The following is a 25,466-nucleotide window of genomic DNA, read 5'->3' on the forward strand; positions in this document are numbered from 1 at the left end:
ATGAGGGGTTTTAACACAAGGGCGTGTATTTCACGGCTTTGGATCGCTGGATACCGTCTTATAAGCAGCCTGCTACCTGGTGACATAAAACATCTACAACTTTCTGTAGGAGATGATGTCACAAGGGCCCCTAATTCTACCCCAGTTTTCTGGCTATATTCACAAAGGAAATGCAAAATTTCTCCTAGGGGCTAGGAAAGACAAAGTACTACTTTCTTTTTCATTCTTGGTATTTTTATTTTATGTGTATGCGTGTTTTGCCTGCATGTATGTCTGTGGACCACATGAATGCCAGCCTGGTGCACATGGAAAAAGAAGGCACTGGATTCCTTGAAACTGCAGTTATAGACAGTTGTGAGCCACCATGTGGGGGCTGGGAATCGAACCCAGGTCCTCTGCAAGTAGTAAGTAAGGGCCCTTAACCACTGAGCCATCTCTCCAGCCCAGAAGCACTATTTCTTTATCCTGCTTATAGATTTCAGGTGGAAACAGGAAATAATCACTGTATCTTACACCATCTAAAAGCCAGTTGGGTGCTTTGGGGATGGGCACAAAGATTCCTCACACATCCCTGGGGTCCGCCATCTGGGTTTATTAATGAGTGTTTGTGAGAGATCTTTTTAAAAAGTGTGGTTTATTGTCCACTCAGAAATATATCCAACTTTGAAAACTTCAGCCCTGACCCTTGTAGCCGAAAAAGGCCAACGTCTGGCCCCAATAAGTGAGAAGTACTGGAGACCAGTTTGTAGTGAGCCTTTACCTACTCGGACAGGTGGTCACTGTGAGCTCTATGAGCAAACAAACCCTGGTTTGAATCTTTCTAAGAAAAGTGGAAAGCAAGGAGAGGTAGAGATAAATGTTTTCCTTCAGAATTCTAATCTTTTGAAAACTGAGGCCACTAAAACAAGAATCTAAATTATGCCTGGGGGTGGGGGTTGGGGCACTTCACCTCCGTTATCTTCATAGTTCTGACACCTGTCACCATTCTCCTAGTGAGTGTGGACTAGCCTGGGCTGCTATTGAAGAGGCGGGGCACAGAACCAGTCAACTAGAGATACAATTGCAGATTTCAATTTTGCCATCCTGGACCCTAGTGGGAATTTCTCCTCACTTGCTGACAGAAATGCTTTGTTTTCATTTTCTCAGAGTAGGACAGAGGCTACATACAACACATTTCATAACTGGACTGTGTCTAGTGCTGGAACTAGGTTCCAGAGCAGTGCCTGGCACTGGTCTTTCAGCTGTGGAATTACAGAAGTCTCCAGGACTCTGTGGTTCACTCAGGCAACAGAAGGTGTGGACAATTCGCTAACCGGTTTTAAAAAAGCATCCTGGTTGTTTAATAACAAGTATTTCTGAGTCAGGGCAAACAAGAACAAATATCAACAATGGCGAACACTGCTCCTCCTAATGACCCCTTGGGAGGCTGCTTGGACTTTCCAAGGCTTGCAGGCCTCTCACTCAGCAATCTCTCCGGCATTTGCCTGACGGTACCCCCATTTCCAGACATATTCGGACGCACAGATTGGGACATTGCTGCTGGCTAACATCAACTAATCACTTTTGTGGAAGAGAGGTCGGGTGTTCTGTGGGTCTGACAGCAGCACGTTTTCAGTCCACAGACAACATTGCACCCAAGGTGTCCATTGCTATCTGTGGCCGAGGACAAGGAAAACATGTTATGTGGCTCTTCCCACCCAAGAGCAACTACCTGAAATGTGTGGATTCCACCTTATTTTAGGCTTATCATGAAGATCCTTCTGCAATATAACTGGATGCATATGTCAAATTACAAAATGCTTTTTGAACTACCAAAATGCTCCGATTTGTTTTACTTTACGCTTCTGGGAAGTGGATGGGAGCGAGCTCCGGACACACACAGACCTGTGGAAGGAGGTCACGCCACTGCTCCCTGAGGCAAATTTCACCTCAGTAAAAAAGACTCACCTGCCTCTTCTGCAGGCGGAGGTCCAGAGAGAATTTGCAGACAAGCCTGACCAATGTTCTCCTGGCAATTTGAGAGCAACAGTAAGAACTTAGAACTTGACCTGTCTCAGTGAAGAAATGTCAATATCACTGCAGTATTCTAATTAAGGGCTAATTTTAAATCGTTGGTTTGTGTCCATACAAGTTGGTCTTGTTTGTTTGTTTGTTGAGACAAGGCCTGGCCATGTAGATAAGCTGGCTTCAAACTCACAACCTTGCTGGCATTGCCTTCCAAATGCTAGGATTGTTGGAATGCACAACCTCACTGGGCTTCATACGAGCTGGTTAAAAATCGAAGTCGGAAAAGTGAGTTTAGATGTCAAAATGTAAGTTAGCAGTTTTGCACAGACTCAGAATTTATCCATGAGAACTCAGATCTTCCCAGATGATGTAATAGACCACCTTTCCCATAAAAAAAAAATAACTTAAGATTATTTCCTTAAAATTTGTGGAACTGCACAGTGTCTGTGACAAATGCAATTCCAATTACCTTTCATGTAACATTTATATAAATGTGAAAGTTATGGCCATCTGACATTTCTTTCCGTTGTTTCCACATCAGCCGAGGAAGGCTGGACTTGGTCAGTCACTGCTTTTGCCAATTTTTTTTTTTAAAGTAGCCTTTTGTTTCTTAAGACAAAAATTGTGGAATCAGGCCGGGCGGTGGTGGCGCACGCCTTTAATCCCAGCACTCGGGAGGCAGAGTCAGGTGGATCTCTGTGAGTTCGAGGCCAGCCTGGACTACCAAGTGAGTTCCAGGAAAGGCGCAAAGCTACACAGAGAAACCCTGTCTCGAAAAACCAAAAAAAATAAAAAATAAAAAAAAAATTGTGGAATCAATTGGCAATTAAGTAAAAGACAAGGCCTGAGACAAGAATCATGCTTTCTCCCTGCTTACCCCAGAAGCACTGTGTCTCTGAACTCAGTCACAGAAACCACACGATGCACAGGAACACCACACCAGTCTTCTTCTGCCTTTTGTACAAGTGCTTCGTGAGTTACAGGTTAATTCGGGAGAGACCCTATACAGTCTGCTAAGACCACTGAGAAAGACCAGGTTTTTCTAGAACCCTCTTCCAGGTATAAACATATATACTCCATTCTCCACACGGACCTCAAACTCAATAAAAACCTCAACTCGTGATGTTCGCCCTACTCTCCAAATGCCCTGCCTGCTGCCTTCATTTCCTATTGATGGCTTTTCCATTTTTCACGAGCTTTGGTCAAAACTCTAGGAACCCACCTCCTCTCTCTGTCACATTATTCAACGGTTAATCTTACTGATTTTTTTTTTTTTTAAGATTTTAGTTTTAGGGGCTGGAGAGATGGCTCAGAGGTTAAGAGCACCGACTGCTCTTCCAGAGGTCCTGAGTTCAATTCCCAGCACCCACATGGCGGCTCACAACCATCTGTAACGAGATCTGGCGCCCTCTTCTGGCCTGCAGTCACACAGGCTGTATACCTAATAAATAAATAAATCTTTAAAAAAAAAAAAAGATTTTAGTTTTAATATTGCGTATGTGTGTGGGTACGTGCATGTGAGCACAATATCTAAGAAGGTCAGAGAGGGCTTTGGGGTCCCTATAGCTGGAGTTGCAGGCCGCTGTGAGTCACATGACATGGGTGCTGGGAACAAACCTCCAGTGCTCTTAGCTGAGCTGTTTCTCCGGCTGCTCTCGCTGTCTCTGCCTTCCAACCGTCCAGGCTGCGCACCTCCGCACGGCGACCGCTGCCACCCTGGCCACCGCTGCCACCCTGGCCACCGCTGCCACCCTGGCCTGTGGCGCCTTCCTCTCTCGCCAGCACAGCACACGGGATTCTAATCGATTCTCTCTCTTACTCTTGCATTCCTGCAGTCTACTGACAGCACAGTAAGGCCAGAACACTTCCTCCCATCACCCAAGGTTCTCTAAAGTTATTTCCCACTTTGAATGGAATACGGAGTCCCTGCCGGCAGAGAGGACCCCCAGCACTTTGCTTCCGTATCTACTTCCTCCTTTACTCTGCCTGAGCTGCACCGGTTCTGGTTATTCCCTGAACATGCCAGGCATGCTCCTGCCTCGCCGCCCTACGCTTTCTCCCATGTACCTGCATGGCAATTTCTCTTAGTCCTTCCAGGTCCGTACCGCCTTCTCATGACCTTCGCCCTCACTCACCCACTTGAATCCACCGACCTACCACTGTGCCTCTTTCCTTCCTGGCCCTGTTTACTTCTTAGCAATTGTGACTCTTTTACCTTCCAAGAGTGTACATTATGAAAGCTGCGTATGGTGATGTATGCCTGTCATTCCCAAGGACAGCTGAGGCTGGAAGATGATGAGTATGAGACCAGCCGGAGCTACAGGGTGACCCACCCTGTTTCAACAAACAATGAAAAACCACATGTAGCATTTCTTAGGGATATTGCTTATGGTTCACAGCCTTCAACTAGAATAGAAGGTCTACATGGAAGGTGATCAATAAATGTTTCCAAATTAAGAGGAAATGTCATAAAAGGGAGGAAGCGGGGGAGGAGGAAGGAAAGAAGAAAAGCATGCAGAAATCAAGCGTAACTATGTAATAAAACCCAGGATCTAAAGGGCTTGTATGTTCTAAAGGCAGAACCTGAATATGTCCTGTGTTTCTTATAACACTATCGGCAGATGGCCCGGTTGATAAAGGGCTTGCTCTACAAGCCTGAGAACCTCCGTTCACGTGTCCAGAACCCACTTTTTTTTTTTTTTGGTTTTTCGAGACAGGGTTTCTCTGTGTAGCTTTGCGCCTTTCCTGGGACTCACTTGGTAGTCCAGGCTGGCCTCGAACTCACAGAGATCCGCCTGGCTCTGCCTCCCGAGTGCTGGGATTAAAGGCGTGCGCCACCACCGCCCGGCTGTAACTACACTTTTAAAAGCCTAGTCTGGCAGTTCATGTCTGTAATCTCAGTGCCCCAGAGACTGAGGCAGGAGGATCGTTGGGGTTTGCTGGCCAGCCAGTCTATCCGAACCAGTGCTGGAGAACAACCGCGCGCACACACACACACACACACACACACACACACACACACACACACACACTGCCGCTTTAGTATTTGATTTATTGTATGTGTAGAGTTTTTGTTTTGTTTTGTTCTGTTTTGCCTGCATGTATGTTTATGAACCATGTGTGTGCCTGTTGCCCACCGAGGTTAATAGAGGCTCCCCTAGGACTGGAGTTACAGGTAGTTATGAGCTGTGTGGGTGCTGGTATCGAATCTGGGTGCTCTGGAAGAGCAGCTAGTGCTCTTACTACCCGCTGGAGCCATCTCTCCAGCTGGCTTGCGATATTCTAGAGAGGACCAACAGAGAAGGGAAAATGACTCTCAGAAGAGGCTGCCGTTCGTCCAGGAAAGACCCTGAAGAGCGGCTGTGCTGCTAACATACACGCCTTTTGGTTTCCTCTACAGCTCCTGACCAAGCTAGGCCCCAGAGCTAGGGTTCTCTTTCCCCAGGAGGGTCATAAAACACCTACTCTTTCCCAGCTCTTTTGGCTCAGAAGAGGCCACAAAGGAATTCCCTGACCATCTCTGCCTTCAGAAGACTCTCCTCATTCTCCAGGAGTTCCCTGCCCCCGCCCCCCCCCCCCCTGGAAGCCAAGAAAGCCGAACAGACAGGTTTCCCTGGTCAGTTTATGGCATTATCTATGCTTCTGCCAACCCAACAGGACAGGGCTAGAGAGTTTCCAGAGAGCTGGAGGGCAGGCAGTGGAGATTTCAGCCGAGGGGCACACCAAGCCCCTTCTCTCGTATTTCAACCTGGGCAGATCCTTACCAGTGTCCTATGTGACACACTTTATAATCAACAGGTACACCTAACTGTCTCCCCCTGTTTCTCCAGCAAATTCATCAAACCTAAGGAGGGCTTGTGGCAACACCAGTTTGTAGCCAGTGAGTTCGATCACAGGTAGTGACACTTGTAACCCGCCTCTAAAGGAGAGAGACGGGGAAGCGGGGAGCAGTCTTGGGAACCGAGCTGTCTGCTGTCTCTAGGTGGACCGTGCCAGCACTGAGCAGGATTAGAGGACATCGACCAGTGTCTGCTGAAGAAGTGCTTGCTCGATTACCACTTGGGAGATGTCCTTATACTTTCTAGGGTCAGGGAAGTGATCTGTGTTGTGAGTCTGTGGAAGGAGAAGCTTGAGTCCAGATGGGAGCTGGTTTAGAGGCAGGCTAACAACTTCAAATTCAGCCCTCACAGAAGAGGCCCTAAAGTCTCCCCTTTGTGTGGAAGCCAGAAGGCTTAGCCTCAAAATGGCTAACTCTTCTTAAAATTCACAAGGAGCTGCTGGGCGTATGAGAATGTACAAATAGTGCAGTCCACTGACCATGCCTACTGTCCTGATTATCCCCTCCTAAGACAATGAGCTTGCTTCCGTTTCTGAAGGTGGACCAGCAACCTTGGAATCAATGCTAAGGATGGCTGGCTTTCCTAAGTACTGCTACATCCAGGCCATTGTGAGCCCTGATACTCATCTATATTTTACAACAGATTTCATCCAGAGTTTTCGATCCACATCTGTGTCTACAAGACTCAACCTCTTTTCCCGTCCTATCCTGGGTCGATTTCTAACTATTCCTCTTCTGTAAAGACCTAAGTCTTGAGGACCAGGTCACTGGCACACAGGTTTTGTGTAGGTAAAATGGATTAGGTTTCTGCCTACACAATTACAATTGCATTGCTGTCTCCCAGGAAGATACACAAGGACGTAGTCGCAAGCAGAGGTTGCTTTGGCAAACCCTTAACTTCCTAATCTACCCCCTATTAGGCATGAGGCGGGACTCTAGATACCACAGAGGCACCTGTATCCAGACCCCAAGTTCTTCGGGCACCTCAATATTAATCCTTTGTGTTGACCAGTGTGGGGATCAGGGGCCTTGTCCTAGGCCTATCACTAATGAGCTGTTCTAACCTCCAACAAGTCACTGTCCTTTCTGGGTCTTTGTCTCCAAATTTAAAAATGAGGGAAGGGATGGGGTAGTGGTGGCGCATGCCTTTGATCCCAGCACTCGGGAGGCAGAGCCAGGCAGATCTCTGTGAATTTGAGGCCAGCCTGGGCTACAGAGTGAGATCCAGGACAGGCTCCAAAACTACACCGAGAAACCCTGTCTCCAAAAACCAAAAAAAAAAAAAAAAAAAAATGAGGGGAAGGAGCCTCCTAAAGCCTCTTTTTCTAAAACAAACAAACAACAACAAACCCCACTAAGATTCTATTTTCTATTCGCCTCCTTAAGTTTAAAATAATGACAAGAGCCTCCGCAAGCCCCTTTCCTAAACTTTCCCCAAAGCCAGATGTTCTTGGCACGAGGAAAGGAAAATAGTTTTTCAATAACCTGACATTTGTGTCTTTTAAGGCAAATTACCTCTGGCTTCGTCAAGCCTTCTTTTATCGCTATTTCCTTATAAATCACTAAAAGAAAAATAAAATGAGTAAACTAGTCATCCCTCCTGATTCATCAGGATCCATCTTATACCAATTAGTTTTCCTACATTATTTCCCTCGGGCGCAGCCTCTCCTTTCATTCCGGTAGCGTGGCTCACCAGAGTTGCTGTGTTCCCTGTTTACAAGGACGTTTATTCAACGCTCTGGGTTGAACGCCTGCACGAGGAAACACACGATTTACACATAAAGGTTCCGGCTTGAGCCTTCAGAAGGTGACAGGCATGCAGCGGCAGTGGAGAAATTTGGGAGAGGAAGGAAGGGGCGAAGAGAACGCGGGGACACACGGTGATCTGTGGGAGAGGTTTTGGAGAAATCCTGGTGGCCGCTCATCAAGCATGTTCATTGAAATGAGCTGTGGAATTTGTATGCTTGTCCTGACAGTCCCACTGCAGTGAGATGCTGAGCTGGGCCCCAATCCCCTTCCTTAAGCTGCCTCTCTATAGCTTTCTGCAGAGCGGTTGGTGAGGTACTAGGCGGCCCTTTGGTTGGACTTTTCCCCGGTCCCCTGAAGTGGGAATCTTCCTGCAGGTCGCCAGTGCCTTTAAGGAAGACCAAATCCTCCCGCTGCTGGCCTGGAGATCAAAGAAGACACTTGAGTACCGCCATACAGCGAACAGCAGTGTCCACTGGCGACCTCTCCCAATGAGTCCACACATCCATGTGTAACAACATCTTAGTCTAGACATGGTTCAAGTAACTGCAGACTCCAAGGTACCATCTAATAATGCTTCAGTTCTTTTGAGACAGACTCTCACCATGTAGCTCAAGCTGGCCTCAAAATCAGAAATCCACCTGCCTCTGCCTCCCGAGAGCAGGGATTAAAGACATGCACCACTACGCCCAACTCATCTAATGATTTTTTAGCTGAGAAAACAAAATCCCTTAGGGATTTCCTACACACACACACACACACACACACACACACACACACACACACAACCTTACGACAACTCTACGACTTCATTTCAAGCCACACTACGATTTCCAGCTGTTACAGCTCATGCATTGGAAGCCTGGCTTCCACTGCAGCGGTGTTCAGACATGAGACATGACTGGATCATGAAGGCTCTGACTTCATCAATGGCTTAATTCCATAATGGACTCATAAGAGGATGGCACTATTGGAAGATGGTGGAAAGTAAGAGGTGGGGCCTACTTATAGGCAGCAGGCCACTAAGATTGTGACCTAGAAAGGTATACTTTATTCCTGGCCCCTTCCTGTCTCTTCCTCTGCTTCCTGGCTATCAAGAGGTGAACATCTTTCCTCCGCCATTCTCTCACTCCACTGGGGTCCTGTCACGCCACCAGTCTAGGAGCCAGCCTGTGAGCCAAACAAATTATTTCTCCATTATATACCTCACAGCAGAAATGTTGTCACGGTGATGAGAAGTCTTACTAAACCACAAACGAATACACGGTACTGTAAAATACATGCTGAACTGCAGGGATGAAGCCAAGTGTAGAGGAACCAAAGTCACTCCAGACAATATCAAAACAGACACTCTGGTAAGTATCTAGTTAGTTCCTTACAAAACAATAACTTTTCATTAGCACAAAGACATCACAAAATTGGTAGGTAAAGGAGTACCCATCCAAACAGCCGTGGGCATTGATGCACAGTGCATCTCTCATAACACATGGGCTCCTGGGGGAAAGATGCTTGTATGTGTCAGGGTCTGGGGGGAAAGGAAGATTGTGGGCCCCATTCCCTTGCTTCTTTAGAGAATCCGTTATGTGCCTGTACAGTCCCTCATAAAACGCACTATTTTCCTCTCCAGCCTTAAGTGGACAACTCATCTCTTCCCGCTTTTCTCCTTCAAGCTGAACTCAGTGTTTAATTGGCAGTACGGCCCAACTGAAAATTTCTAGTGCTTTCCCACCCAGTGTGACCCAACATCTGGAGTCACCTTTCCTTCAGACCCCTTCCATCCTGGGGGTCAGGAAGATGTATAAGGAGAGCCCTTCGGAAGCCTTTCCTGGCATCTCAAACACAGTGGAAGCAGAAAGCTGGAAAAGAGGCCAAGAAATGCCTAAGGAGAGAAGAAGAAATGGAAACAGCTTTTGGAACGATGCACACACAAAAACGACCTCAGGCCCATCTGGAAAGCATTAAACAAAATAAAAAGGCCCTTTCTACTGTGAACAGCAGATTAGCATAATACAAAACTCCCCGAATAGCAAAGCTCTCTGACAAACTCTACAAAGCAAACAGAACCAAAGAGGTGCTCCTTCGAGGGATGCCCAGCCATCGCTAAGCTACAAGCCTCCTTCTGGTGCTCTGGGGCGGCACCATACAACAAGCGCCCGGCGACCCGCTGCAGCCCCACCTCACTGTCTCCATCAGGTGTTGGTACCAAAGGCTCCAACGGCAGAGAAGTCCAGTGTGCTCGGTCCCACCCGCTGAAATCACGCTCTGCCTCTGTCAGCACTCGGGCATGGTTTTAGGAAAACAAGGCTCAGGTCTCAGCTTAGAGAACCCTCCCTCGGCATCGGCTTCCTCTCCACTTTCTTGCACAACATGATAGTAAAAAAATGAAAAGTATGCTGCAATCCCACAGTGCGTTTTAACTTTCATCACTGTCCTGGTTATTTAGCATTACTGGAATGTAAACAACACGTGAGCCCACCAACCTTTCACCCCCTGTTTTTCAGTACAGGCACGTTAGAATGCTCAAGCTAGACCCAAGACGAAGAGGAAACAGGAAACTGATCCTAGTCGTGTCCCCACCCACCCCACCCCCACCCGTTATTGCTATTTATTTATTTGTTTGTTTGTTTGTTTTTAGACAAGGTCTCTTGCAGCTCCAACGGACTTTAAAGACATTATGTAACTGAAGATGACCTTAAAGTCCTGATTCCCCTGCCTCCACCTCCCAAATGCAGAGATGGCAAGCATGTGCGTGGCCACACCCAGTTTATATGGTGCTGCAATTAAAATCAAACCCGGGGCTTTGTGCACACGAGGCTGAGTCCCAGCCCCAGTCCCAGCCCCAGCAAAAGCAAAAGCCACCTCCCTGTAACTCAGTTGTTCTAATGTTTTGCCACTCAAGTGAAGTGACCTCCTTCCTCCTCTTGAGACATTTTTCTTGCTCCTTACAGGTCTGGAAGCAGTCGGCTGCTGTGCTAGAATTTCTGTTGACTTTGCTGTTCACGAAAGTGTTCCCTCGGCGGCCATCGGATGGTGGTCTGGACTGGCTAGATGCTCCTGAGAACTCCTCACACGACCCTTTACCCACCTTGCTGACACCGTGCTGCACTCACCCCGTCTTCTTTACCATCTGAAGCATAAGATGGAGACAGAAGACTCTAGTCTCTAGGCCTCTCCAAAACGGCTCAGCTGTAGTCCAGGTTGTGTGGTTTCTCAAACTGAGGACTTCCCCATCTACACTCAAGCTGCCCTACCCCCTCTTCTCTACCCACAGCTCGTGTTAGTAAGGAAAGGAAGGAGAGAGAGAGAGAGAGAGAGAGAGAGAGAGAGAGAGAGAGAGAGAGAGAGAATGTATAGGCCTGAGAAGTTATTGTCATGAAGTGCAAGCCAAAAGATAGGTTCCATGAGATAAAAGTCCACAAAACAAGAAGCTTTTGCACAGAGCCTTGAAACACATTTTTACCCACGGTATTTCTGTCTTCTCTAACACCCCCTAGGTCTGCAAACGCAAGTTGATCGGTCCTGTTTCAGATTTGTGCTAAAAAGTAAAACTGAGCAGAGGCTTAGCTGCATTCCATGAACTAACTTACTTCATGAACATCTGAAGTTTGTTCTTTTTAAAGGCACAGAAGTTCTAAACAAGGAAGCCCGCGATTCTGAGAATTTCATGTTCACCACAGTGGCTCAATGTTTGTTCCTCTAACAACGTGCGGTTGGTTACCAGCTTTGCACAGACTCTTACATTCAAAGCCCGGACAGTTTCTTCTCATTAGAGACACACTCAAAGTCGGTTCAAGGGAAAGGAGTCAATCGGGTGGGTATTTCAGAGCCACCGTGGAGGGTTTGTTAGAAAGAAAAAGGCACTAACCTGAGTTACTTTAATCCACTGGAAAAAAAACCGACTGAGCACTGCTGTCCTCGGCTCTCTTCTGGCAGCTTCCTGTGAGGCTGCATGTGACACTGCACTTCCTCACTGCACCTTCTTCTTCTGCTGCTGCCTTCTAACTGCTCAGAGGCATGTGATACAATCGGCCAGCTGCCTTCTCACCCGGGGTGGCCCTGCGCCTATAGAAATGGCCATATCCGACTAGTGGTTCCCTGGCTTCTTTGGGGAGCTCCTAAGGTACAGGTAAAGAGGAAATAAGGCTGGGGGTAGACTCCATGTTATGAGACAGGGAAGCAGGGAAGGAGAGAGTCCACGGCCCCAGTCTATCCAGTCTAGAGTTGGGGTTCCACAACTGAAAAGGAACAGACCCATATGGAAGCCTGGTGTTTGGACCCTCTCCTGCAGGTGGGTTCCAGATATTGATGCTCACCCTGGAGATGTCCAAGGAAGGTCTTTTGATGGTGCTGTTCCCACGATATCTCCACACTCTCCTCTAGGGGACGCACTACCACCAGCAGAACAGAGCCAGGTCTTGGCTCACATTTCTGGGTCCTGCTGCAACCTTGGCCACTCAGCCTGAACTTGAGAGTCTTAAGTTCATCCAGCCTCTTTAGTAGGGCTGTCAGACACTGTGCCCTAATTCTTAGGTTAGAGAACAAAGCCACTGTGTTGTCAGCTCCATGGACTAAGTAACTGATGCTAGCCTGTCAGGAAAGGAATGGTGTGTGTGTGGGGGAGGGTGCCCCAGCCATGTCCCTTTCTGCCCTGGACAGGAGAGGAGACTCACAGGGCCATGTCTAAGTTTCCTGTCTGGCCAACCTCTTTCCTCTGATAATCACCCCAGCTCTCAGGAGGGTCCAAACACACAAGGACTTGGGGCTGTAGGAAGTGGTATGTGGGTACAAAACTATGTCCTAGACCAGCGGGAATATTCTGCAATTTGTTCAACTTGACTCCTACAAAAAAAAATAATAATAATAACCCAAGATGGGTTTCTTTTTGGCCACCCTAGCATAATTCTTTTTTAAAAATGCTATAAGAGATTTTTGTTTTTGGATTTCAGCAAGGTAACTATAGACACGTGTCAAATGTCAAAACCATTTCCCATGTAATGCTTCAGTGTGGTTTCCACATGAGCCCCCGCAGTAAGGAAACTAGCCCTGAATGAGTGCTGTGGACAATGGTCGGACTCCAGAGGGTCACCACATGATTACAGCTCTGGCTTTGGAAACACGAGTAACCATTCTCCTATTTTGACAGCTAATGGTTGGTTTGGGGACTGAATTGTACATCTGGATTAGCCAGCTGAGCCAAGATGGCTGTCCACACTGTAGCCATGACATTAGCTTTACAATATGAATAATCGTAACTCTTCACCATCTTGGAATTAGACATTGCAAAGAGCTTTGTGGATGGAAAGCAGTAAGGGCTCTATGTGAACGTGTGGCAGCTATCACACGTCTCACATTCTGAGTTCAGTTTCTAGCTCGGTTTTCCACTAAGCAGGTCTGCATGTTCTTGTGTGCTGTGGTGCGTGGGGTCAGTAAAGGTCTTTAAACGCTTCTCCTGGCTTCTCCATGTGGATGTTTCTTCTGTTTTTAAATTTTAAATGAAAAATTTTCAAGACTTAATTTAAAATTTTTAAGATTTAATTTTTTCCATTTTCATGTGTGGTGTGCAGGTATGTGTATGTATTTTTTCACATGTTTGGGCACATGTGTGAGTTGCACATGTATGTGCGTCCACATGCAGATGGAGGTCCAAGGTTGATGTTGGGAATCATCTTCAACTGCTCTTCCACCTTGTTCATCAAGGAAGGGTCTCTCAATCAATCCCAGAGCTTGCTCTTCCACCTTGTTCATCAAGGAAGGGTCTCTCAATCAATCCCAGAGCTTGCCAATATGACTAACCTTGGTGGCCAGATGGCCCTGAGATTCCCTTCAGAGGCTGGAACTACAAGTGGACGCCACACATAACCAGCATTTACATGGGTTCTGGATCCAAACATAAAGACCTTAACTACTGAGCTATCTCCCCAACCTTGCAATCTTTAGGATTTTGTTTTTTAGAGCAGTTGAAAAGCTACAGAAAACTGGAGATAGCACAGAGAGCCCATGCAGTCTACACCAGTGACCTAGGTCACTAACATTTTACATGTTAATAGGATATGTAAGTAACAATTTGTAAGCTGATATTGAAACATTAACCTAAGTCCATAGCTGACATTTTCTGGGACAAAGAAAAATACACTAAAAGCTAAGAAATTATCTTACATTTGATGGTGTCTTGGGCAAGGGAAACAATGGGCAACTAACTCTTGTTGGGGCTAACGAATATCATTTAACTATCTTCCCTTATTTCCCCGAAACTGAGCAAATATTTTGACTAAAGTAGGTAGGTAGAGAGTGCCTACAGATTTTTTTTTTTAATGTAGGATTTTTAATTCCTTCTACATACAGTCTAACTTTACCTCAAACCACAAATTCAAACCGAGTTCTGAGCACAGAAGACGTGCGGGGATTAAACTCTACTCAGGGTTTGTTTTCTGACTCCTTTAGCGATCGAGTCTTCACTCCATGCCTGAGGAGCTGTGGTGCCGCCCCAGGCTTGTAGAAATCCAGTCTGGCAGATGAGGCATGCACACCCTGCCGCAGGCAGACAGGGGTGGGGTGAGGGCCCTTGCTTCTGCTTCCCACTCAGGGCAGCAGACAAGTGCAGACTGGTGGAGGCCACTGTTCCCTTCTCCGCGGCCAGAACCTCTCTCCTTTGTTCTGTTCTGGGAGCATCATGCTTTTTTTTTTTTAATGGTGTGGAGACTAACCCAATGGTTCACCACTGCCATATTACACAAACAGTCACAGACAAGATGTTCAACCTTTTCATCCGCTATAAACACTATAAACATTGCTCTTTGTTTCATCCCCACGTAAAAGGTGCTAAAATATTGATGGTCCCTAATCATCTCACCAGCACCCAGAAAGGACTAGAAGAATGTTACACCGCTTGTTTTCATCAGTCATTTACCAGATCCTTACCACTTACGTGGAGCTAAGTGCTTTACAGATAGATGTTTTTAATTCTCACTGCAATCCTGTGACTTAGCTATGATCATCTCTACCTCACCGATGAGTAACCAAACTTAGAGTCACTCAACTGTTCCGTGACCCCTGATGAGTTTGAAGCCGACTTGCAAGCCCAGTTCAATCTGACCATTAGGAAAACGCCAATCAAAACCACAACGGGATGGCATCTAACTCTAGGTAGAATGACTATTTTCTCACAAACAAACAAAAAAAAGCAGCAAATGCTGGTGGAGGATGCAAAGAAGGGGAACCTTCATAGACTCTCAGTGGACATGTAAACCAGGGCAAGCATTATGCAAAACACCATGGAGGTTCCTCAAAAAACTAAAAACAAAACTGCAGAAAGACCCAACATTCCCATCACTGTGCAGGGGAATCAGTATGGTGACCAGATACCGATCCTCCCACGCTCACTGCAGCTCAGCACAATAGTCGAGCAGGCTGTCCTACCCACACAGGGCGATGTGGAATACATATGCATACACCATTGCTCAGCCACAGAAAAGAATGAAACCCCGACACGTGCTGCAACGTACATGGAACCAGAGAACGTCATGCTAACTACAATAATGCAGGCACAGGAGGGAAGATGAATACAACATGTGAAAGAGTTGACTTTGAGGATACAGAGGCAGAACAGTGCTCATAAGGGTTGAGAAGGAGTTAGGGTTTCCCTTGCTGTGAAGACACGCCATGACCACGGCAACTCTTATAAAGGAAAACATTTAGTTGGAGCTGCCTTATAGCTTGAGAGGTTTAGTCTTATCAATGGCAGGAACATGGTGGCATGAAGGCAGACATGGCGCTGGAGAAGGAGCTGAGAGTTCTACATCTGGATCCACAGGCATCAGGGAAAGAACTGCACACTGGGCATAGCTTGAGCATATATGAGACCTCAAAGCCCACCCCAACAGTGATACACTTCCTCCAACAAGGCCACACCTACTCCAACAAGGCCACACCTAATAGTGTCACTCCCTATAGGCCAAGTATGCAAACACATGAATCTATGGGGGCCATACCTATTTAAACCACCACATTCCACTCCCTGTCCCCCATAGGCTTGTGTCCATAACATAATGCAAACTGCATTTAGTCCAATTTCCAAAGGCCCCATAGTCTATTGCAGTCTCAACAATGTTTAAAAGTCCAAAGTTCAAAGTCTATTCTGAGATTCATGAAATCTCTTAATTGTAATATCCTATAAAATTAAAAAAAAACTACAAACAAAGATCACATACTTACAACATATAATGGCACAGGATATACATTACCATTCCAAAATGGAGGAAAGGGAGCATAGTAAGCAAATATTGGACCAAAGCAAGGCCAAAAACTAGCTGGGCAAACTCTAAAGTCTGCATCTCCATGTCTGATGTCAAAACGCTCTTCAGATCTCCAACTCCTTTCAGCTTTGTTGACTGCAACACACTTCTTTCTCTTGTGCTGGTTCCACTCCCTGTTAGCAGCTTCCCTGGGCAGGTATCCCATGGCATCTCTAACATCTTAGGATCTCCAAAGCAATCCAGATTTCCCCTTCACAGCTTCACACAATGGCCTCTCTAGACCCCCATGAAGGGACAACCCTGACACATACCTGGCCTCAGCAGCTTTCCTTAGTCTTAGAGGAAAATTTTATAACCCTTTCTTATATCCTTGACTCTAAAGCCAGAACCACATGGCCAAAGCTGCCAAGTTCTGCTGCTTGCTGGGGCTGAAACATGGCCCCTTTGTTCAATTACATCTTCATTTACTTTCTGTTTTCCATGGTTTCCTTCACTGCCTAAGCTTGGCTGTCCTGGAACTTGCTCTGTAGACCAGGCTGAACTTGAACTCAGAGATCTACATACTCCTGTGCTGGGATTTAGCTCAGAACCTAAGCTATTCCTTAATTCCTTTTCCCAAGTTGGAAGTTTAGCTTTGAGGTCTCATATATGCTCAAGCTATGCCCAGTGTGCAGTTCTTTCCCTGATGCCTGTGGATCCAGATGTAGAACTCTCAGCTCCTTCTCCAGCGCCATGTCTGCCTTCATGCCACCATGTTCCTGCCATTGATAAGACTAAACCTCTCAAGCTATAAGGCAGCTCCAACTAAATGTTTTCCTTTATAAGAGTTGCCGTGGTCATGGTGTGTCTTCACAAGGTGGGATCTTGCCCTGAGGTCTCTATTCCCTTTATTCTACTTAACAGTATGTTTCCTTTAATCTGTTTATGTCCTTGAACACAGGATTTAGCTCCATTTTACTTCCTGGTGCCCCTTTTCTCCTCAAATTGTACATTTTGTATTTTTCCTTTCTTGGCTTGCTCCTTTCCATTAGAAACCTTCATTAGAGTTAACACTAATAACCACATGACAGAGTCTATACTGGGCTCTTTTGTGATTTCCTCTGCCAATGGAATTAATCTAAATTCAGGCAGACTCTTTGGACAAGGAAAAAAAACCAGCCACATTCTTCACTAAAATATCATAAGAATGATCTCTAGGCAACATACTAAAATTCTCCTCTGAAACCTCTTGAGCCAGGTTCAAATCACCCTCAGCACCACTGTCTTCCACGCTCCTACCTGTATGCCCCATTAAGCAGTGCTTAAATCATTCCATTGCTTCCCTAACCCAAAGTACCAAAGTCCACATTCCTCCAAACAAACACATGGTCAGGCCTATCACAGCAATACCCCACTCCTGGTACCAACTTCTGTCAAAGAGGGAGAAAGGAGACGACCAATAGATACAGGGGTGCCTCTGAATGGAAGGACTAAGTTTAAATGTCCTTTAGCACAACCAGACAACTGTGACTAACAATTCATTGTTATTTAAAGCAGAGAGCAACAGAGAGAATTTTGCTCGTTTGAAACAAAGAAATGAGACTATGTGATAGATACACCAGCTATCTTGACCCTATCATTCACATTATATACAAATGATAAAGTATTAGCTATAGTAATAAATACACTGAATTTCCCATGTCATAAGTAAAAACATGTTTTAAACTCACACACACACACATACACACACACAAATATCCACAAAGTTTCAATACTTTTCTGTTGCCATGTGTGGTCAACTCATGTCTAATTTTCTTTCATTTTTTTGGTCAATTGAACAAAAGTTTTTAAACTAGTATTCATTTAGTAATTTTCTACAAATACTTTGTCTCTATTTGGTTAATCAATAGTGATCCTAATGTCATTTAATTTTGTTAAATTATGAAAGTGTATTTGTATATTTATTTTTGTTATATTTTATTTGTATTATTGTTTGCACTAACAAATTTTGCTTTACAAATTAAATAAGACATTCACATTAATGTTCACTATGGATGTTTTCTTCTGGGAGTTATACTCTTCTTCTTCTATGACTTTGCCCAAGTTTTTTATATTTAATATTAATATCTTCATTCTTAATTTTGTTTTGTTAGTTAGCATTTATCAGCTATCGCTTAATTCTCATCCTTTCTATGTAATGCCAATTGACATACAATCCTGAATACAGCAGATAGCCAGAGAGTTTCTGTTTTTCTAGTGCTAGAAGCTGAACACAGGGCTCAATCATGGCAGGCAAGTGCTCTACTCCTGAGCTATATCCCTAGATTATCTTCTAATGTATCTGAGAACCAAACTTTTTTTGTTTTTTGCTTTTTGTTTTTGTTTGTTTGTTTGTTTTAGTTTTTTCGAGACAGGGCTTCTCTGTGTAGCTTTGGTGCCTGTCCTGGAACTCACTCTGTAGACCAGGCTGGCCTTGAACTCAAGGAGATCCGCCTTCCTCTGCCTCCTGAGTGCTGGGATTAAAGGCACGTGCCACCACCCTCCGGCCAAAAGTTTTATTAGAAGAACTTACTCTACTAACATTTGTTTCTCTTACTCCGCCACTTTAGTATATGTATTGTTACATTTCCTTTTCAGTTTTAATTTTTGCTGACTGGCCATGCTTTTTATTACTATGATATCTTCTGACCTTGACTGTGAATATGTGCTTTCAATTTTAATGGTTTAGAAATCCTACCTGTACTTTTCTCTAGATATCAAATCATGTGACCTTTCAGGGTGAATGCCAGAGCACTGTCAGCTGGGTCCTGGTAACGGTAAAGTCCCTGTTTATGGAAATGAAAGGACAGCGTTGTGTTAGGAACAATGGCAGAGCAAAGGGGTGACGTTCCACAGGCATCAGGAACTGTTCCCTTTGAGGGCCCAGGGATGAGACAGGGTCTTGCTATGAAGCCCAGACTGTCCTCAAATTTGTGATCCTCTTACTTCAGCTTTTGGGGTGCTGGCATTACGGGAGTAGCACCACACCAGGCTCCAGTCTAACAGGACAGACAGACTTCCTCCCTTCCTGTCTGGAGAGTGGGCTATACCTCTCACCAATAATGTGGGTAAGCATCAGGTAGAGGGGCAGCCAGGAACTCAGGGCTGGGACACAGCCAAGAACATCCTGGGGAAAATCTCTGCAAAGTTTAGGCTCTGAGACCCACAGACACTAGGAAAATCTGCAAACATGTCTGCAGGAGGGAGGACTGCCCAAGGTGTCTCTGACCACCTCACTCCTAGTTACCAGAGTCACCAGCTAAGGCATCTATCTACCCTAGACCGAGGCAGGATCACGGGAATGTTAGTGCATGCTCTAAAGAGTTAAGGAATTCAACCGAGTTTCCTAATGGATAGCTAAGAACGTAAGGTAGTAAAGTCCCCATACACTTCTCTTTTCTGAAATGGGATGTCTGTCATTTATTTAAGCATTGATACGGCTAGGGGTGGGGTGGAAGAAATTCTGGCCATAAACTGCATGTGTTGGTTGTGTAGGGTTTGTTTTGTTTTGTTTTTGCATTTTACATTTACACTGTGTGCATTTGAACGACAGCTAACATTTCAGTCCCACACTTCATTTTTCAGAGACTGGAGTGACGGTGAAGAAGGAGGAGGGGCAGAGGTCTCGAAACAATTTAAACCTTCCAGTAACTGTTCACCGGTCAGAAACTCTGGCTAGGACCACAAAGAAGAAGTGGTAGAATGTCTGCGAAGGGTATTTTTGTTGTTGTTGTTTTCACATAATCACATCATTTTTAATCATCCTCGCGTTTCAAATGGAGAGAGCAACCTTCCAAGAATTAAAAGGATTTCCCCCAAATAGTAAATAAGCGACGGAACTGGGATTTGGTACCAAAGTTTCTGACTACATCCAGTGTCATTTCCAGTGCCTCTGCGGCCTGCCCCCTTGCTGTTCAGTCTCTGAGAGAGAGGAGCACAGAGCCCATGCACCCTGCTGTGGGCTGTGGAAGAAGCAGCGGAGCACTGTGCAGCACTTGGCAGTCACAGCCTCCACAGTGGGAGTCAGCTTGTCCAGACAGACCACAGGGGTTGCTTCCCTCAGAAACGGGGGGGGGATTTTTGAAGCATTACATCACGCAAAGGTTTCCCCCTTACTTCTCATACAAAAAGACTGCACGCACCCTTTCTGTGAGCCCTTGGAAGAGTTAAAGGGAAGTTAAAAGGTCAACAAGGTTCTCTCAGTGGTGCACCGCACAGTGGAACATTGTTTGCGTTTTCACAATGTAATGGAAGCTGGAATTACCAAGACCTGGACCATCCGCCCCCAGAGCCAGAGCCCTACCTAGCACGGTCACTCTTTGGCATACCACGCAGCCTGATGCCATAAACCAACTCGGCTTTTTTTTTTTTTTGACGTAACGGAATTGGATTACAAATAACCAAGCCATTCATTCATCTTTATTGTTAATCAAGACACAGAAAGGAAATGACAAATTCCTTTGTTAAAAAAAAAAAAAAAAAAAAAAAAAACTGGCTAGAGACATAGGAAAGCCCTGCTGGCTGCATGGGTCTGCTCAGATGGGGCTCTAGAGCTGAAAGGACACGGGAACACATGCCCCCGTCCCTAACCCAACGCTATCCCCAACTGATAGCCACTTGCAAATGAAATTTTAGTTTCCTCCAAGGGAGTCTCACTGGGGAAACAAACTACTCCTAAGGGCAGGCTGCATGCTCAGCACTGGATGACCAACAGACAATGAACTCCACGGCATCTTTGGTGGTTCCTTGCCTCATAATGCTTGCCAGGGCCTTTCTTTTCTTTCTTTTTTAAAAATTTTATCTTATTTTTAAATTTTTATTATATATTCACTTTTTTTACTATATATATATATATAAATAAAGCTTCCAGTTTATATATACCATATTATATATATATATATATATATATATATATATATATATATATATATATATATATATATATATACACACACATATATATTATAGCTTCCAGTTTAGTGTTTGTATGGGATTCCTGAGAGTGAGAATGAGTTGGTCTCTTTTTCTGTCCCTCACTTAGGCTCTTTTCTTTCTGTTTGTTTTGTTTTATTCCAGTGTGTTGATTTTTAGTTCCTATTATATTATATTTTACTTTATGATTATTCCTTAGAGGCCCGTTTATTTGCCAATGAGAAGCAGAAAGAGGGTGGAACCAGACGGGAGGGGAGGTGGGGAAGAGCTGAGAGGAAGGACAACTATAATCAGGATACATATATGAGAAAAAAAAAACTATTTTCAATAAAAAGAAAAAAAATAAGATACCTGAAAAGTAAAGTAACATTTAGAAAGTCCCTATTATAAAGGTGAGTTATGTAAGCATGAGTGTTTTCAAGATGATAATTATGCAATGCAAAATATTTCAGAAATAAAAATCATCATTAGTCATAAAAAAAAAAAAAGACCTGGTATCATCCAGGATAAGGTTAAGCACTCTCATAAACACAGAATTCCGGAAGTATCCAAGACAGTGCTAAGAACCATGATGCCTGCACTCATGTGCTGCTCAGTGTGTTGTGAGTGTGCGTGAAAGACAGAAATTAGCATCAGCTGTCTTCTTCCACTCCCTCTCTGTTTTGAGGCAGGGTCTCTCAGTGACCAGAACTCAGAGATTCTGCTAGACTGGCTGCCAGACATCCTCCTCCTGTCTCCACTTGGAGTCCCACTGTCTCCTTGGATTACAGAAACACCACATTAGGCTTTTAATTTGGGCTCTGAGGATCAAATTCAGATCTTCACGCTTTTGTGGTGAGCACTTTAGACCGCTCTGCTCATTTCATGTCGACTGAACGGTAGATAAACCAGAACAAGGAACACAAACAGTTCACAAATGCACCAAGGATGCTGGGCAAGATCTAGAATGATAAGGTGCCCCTTGCCATTTCAGAATCTGTGGTTTTCCCACGCTGAGTATGGGACCAAGAGAACATCTAATTGTTTGAACAATCTTCCTTCTCGGGCTCATCATTCCCTCTCTTTCACAACAATGAGAACACAGAACAAGGTAGAATTGGTGAACAAGTTCCTATCATTTCACAACTGAGGGATTTTGAAATCAGAATGCCCGGATTCAAACAGACCCAATACTTACTAGGTGCAGTGAATTATTTCATTCATTTGGGTCCTAGTTTTCTCATTTTAACAGGGGCATTTTTGCAAGTATTAAATCTGATGCACCTCAACCAGCACACTGAAAAAATAGTGGATGCTGTCACTCTTGACAGGTAGGGACTTCTACTCTTGGGAAAGTCTAAATTGGAAAGAGAGACAACTAGTGAAGCAAAGAACTTCATTTCTGGGGTGTTCTGCATGCAGAAAATAAAGGGTATTTGGAAATTAGGAGAAATGAAGTTAAGTTTAGATCATTGCAGAAAGTCACAGCCAGCCAGAAAGTAGGATCAGAGCTCCACAAGGCTGCTGCAGGGGGATCGAAGCATATTTGTTCCTAGATTTGGAGATATTTGCATCTGACTAGAAACTAGAATATGGTACAAGAACTACAACATCTCCATGACAAACCAACAAGAACAGCATCGCTGCTAGTGAGAAGCCATGTAGCTGGGAGAAAGAAAACCAGGTTTAGGATGAGCCGTGTGTGCTGAGGAGGAACGGGGATGAGCCATGTGTGCTGGGGAGGAACGGGGATGAGCCATGTGTGCTGGGGAGGAACGGGGATGAGCCATGTGTGCTGGGGAGGAACGGGGATGAGCCATGTGTGCTGGGGAGGAACGGGGATGAGCCATGTGTGCTGGGGAGGAACGGGGATGAGCCATGTGTGCTGGGGAGGAACGGGGATGAGCCATGTGTGCTGGGGAGGAACGGGGATGAGCCATGTGTGCTGGGGAGGAACGGGGATGAGCCATGTGTGCTGGGGAGGAACAAGGATGAGCCATGTGTGCTGGGGAGGAACGGGGATGAGCCATGTGTGCTGGGGAGGAACGGGGATGAGCCATGTGTGCTGGGGAGGAACGGGGATGAGCCATGTGTGCTGGGGAGGAACGGGGATGAGCCATGTGTGCTGGGGAGGAACGGGGATGAGCCATGTGTGCTGGGGAGGAACGGGGATGAGCCATGTGTGCTGGGGAGGAACGGGGATGAGCCATGTGTGCTGGGGAGGAACGGGGATGAGCCATGTGTGCTGGGGAGGAACAAGGATCTTCACTGAACTTTGGGGAAGTGTTTACATGGTATAAGCCTAGGACTCTTACTCAGGGCCTTTTGGAAAAAACCCCGATTAAAGAGATACGTTCTTTAAGGCCTCTGGCACTGGAGTGGGTGACACCAGGCAGAATCTGGTCGTGTGAAGCCGCAGATTTATTCAGGTTATAATTAGAGTGTGGGTCATATCCAGCTGAGCAACATCAAACCCAACCTGGTGTGTTTATCATATTTTTTTTTCCTGGACTCTGATTTTGATTTTGAAGTGGCTGCAGACAGCCTAAATTACATGTTCTGCAAAGGAAGTAAATTTACAAAACACAGACATCTGTCAAGAGTTTATTAATTAGTAACAGCCATAATGGATGAGAAATACTATATTTTGTATATCAGCATCTATTATTTTCTTTGCCTTCAATCAGCTTCTGGAAATAAAGTTGGTTCTCTGGATGATGCCTAAAATTTACTAAATTACTGTTGTACACCTCAATGACATACTTAGGCACTAAATGCGACATAATACCCGCCAATTAACTCCCAAGGACAAACTGATGTACAGAAATAATCAGCCATCTTTGTTTAATAACACAGAGTGTGTTTATTGAAATATGTCTCCTGAACATTTTGTACAGGATGCATTTTCACACGGGGTCCCACGGAGCACCAATCAGAACGGCAGAAGGAGCCTAAAGAGGAGTCCGCGGCACATTACACGGAGCTGATCATCGCAAGTTTTGCTTTTATCAATTTTTAAAAACATATTTATTATCGTGTGTGAATGAATAATGGGAGGAAAGCATTCGTGCCACAATAGATGTGTGTGGAGGTCAGGGGACAACTCCGTGGACTCAGCTCTCTCCTTCCACCTTTGTGTGGGTCCTACACATGGAACTTAAGTCACTAGGCTTCCACGGCAAGTGCACTTACCGGCTAAACCATCCCCTTCCTGGCTCTGGTTTTTAATAAACTCTACGTCCTTGATTACTGGAAAATGACTACTATAAACTATAATATTTATCAAGCTTGGTTATATTTCGAGTAAACAGATTTTATAGGTGTGAAACTCTCCTAGCAAGAAGAAATACACATGCAGGAGAAAATGCGTTATTTTCAAGTACAGTACGCTACAGAATATACAAGATACTCAAATAAAGCTTTAAAGAGCCACCTAGACTGATTAAAAGTACAAAGTTAGTGTTACAAAGCAAGCATCACCACTGTCCTGGATTGTCTTGATGACAGATTGCCTTGGGCTATCAAAAAAAAAAAAAAAAGACAACCAACCAACTAACCAAATGGGAACCTACAACCCATCTGTGGACTGAGACTAGAGGATTATACTTGGCCTTTGTGTAGTTTGCATGGCAACATATTTGTTACCTAAATGCAACTCTTCCTGCCAGAGAAAGAGAGAAAAGGCTTTGAAAAAGCGATGGCCACTTCCTGCATCATCCCATACCACACCTACACTCTTCAAGTGACCAGAAATGAGTCTCCTTCCTGGGGACTCTTGGTGTACCAGCATCGGCATACTGGGTGTGATTCCAGTTCTCAAAGACGCATGGTTTGCATATCCCAGAGTCCATAAACAACAGCCCTCTATAGTTCACCTATAGACCACGTGCACACATATGCAAACACTAACACGTGTGTAAGAGGTTTCAACATTTTAAAGACAACAAAAGCCTTCTGGCTCAGGGAGACCCTGCCCTAGGGCTAGCCAATTCTTAAGATGGTAAGGGTTCAACCAAGACTAGGCTCCTGATAAGCAAACTCACTAATGTAGAGCCAGACTTCCTCTGTCATACACTGAGGAGGCCTCTGCCATCCCAGGGCCAAGTACCAGGCAACTAGGGTCCATCCTCACAGCCTACAGTCCTCCAAAACAATTCAGACTAGCCAGCCTGAATGGCCTACCCTGTCCTGACTTGCCTTTTCTGCAGAAACCCTGATAAAGGATCTGGCCTAAATAGTTTTTCTCCAGGAGAGTAATTCTGCCTCCCAGCCACGCTGCTTCCTTTCACAGGAGTGCTCTGTGGTAAGACATGCCTCCTGTCTTCTAGGACCTACCAGCATAGTCGATTTGTTGTCTCCGCTTACGGCCACAGCTGACTTATCAGTAAAGGATGTTAAACAGACTGAACATCAGTCAGGGAAACAGTGCTCAAGAGTAACCCAACAGCTGTGTTTCCACCTCCACAGGGACTGTGAACCTTAACCCCACTGAACTGCGCAGAATCAGAAGCCTCTATCCACATGGCTCTTCCTGTCCCAGCTCAGTGATAAGCATCCTTCCTCTGGAGCCCCTCCCAATTCAGTTCCCTTTGGTTAGAAGGATGAGAAGACTGTTTGCCCTCCTGCGGATAAGTACTGCAGGAGAGAGTTCTACTTCCTGCAGTGATCTTGGCCTTGGCTTGGGTCAGTTCTGG

The 25,466-nt window shown here is 45.2% G+C and overlaps 1 protein-coding gene across 7 annotated transcripts in view; it reads right to left on the bottom strand.

Annotated features, from left to right (window-relative positions):
- Wipf1 (WAS/WASL interacting protein family member 1) overlaps positions 1-25,466 on the bottom strand; it is a 114,062-nt gene that overhangs the window by 59,296 nt on the left and 29,300 nt on the right. The window contains exon 2 of one of the 7 annotated variants that reach the window (XM_052723596.1): positions 18,560-18,647. The exons of 3 other annotated variants lie outside the window; for them this stretch is intronic. The gene's annotated coding sequence lies outside the window, so the exon portion shown is untranslated. Of the gene's footprint in view, positions 1-10,537; positions 10,563-10,676; positions 10,701-11,456; positions 11,574-18,559; positions 18,648-25,466 lie in introns of those variants that run through there. 3 more of the 7 variants (XM_052723597.1, XM_052723598.1, XM_052723599.1) reach the window with 3 other exon arrangements.

The sequence above is a fragment of the Peromyscus californicus genome, unplaced genomic scaffold (genome assembly GCF_007827085.1).
Source record: "Peromyscus californicus insignis strain IS unplaced genomic scaffold, ASM782708v3 Scaffold_7__1_contigs__length_154581171, whole genome shotgun sequence".
Classification (NCBI taxonomy): domain Eukaryota; kingdom Metazoa; phylum Chordata; class Mammalia; order Rodentia; family Cricetidae; genus Peromyscus; species Peromyscus californicus.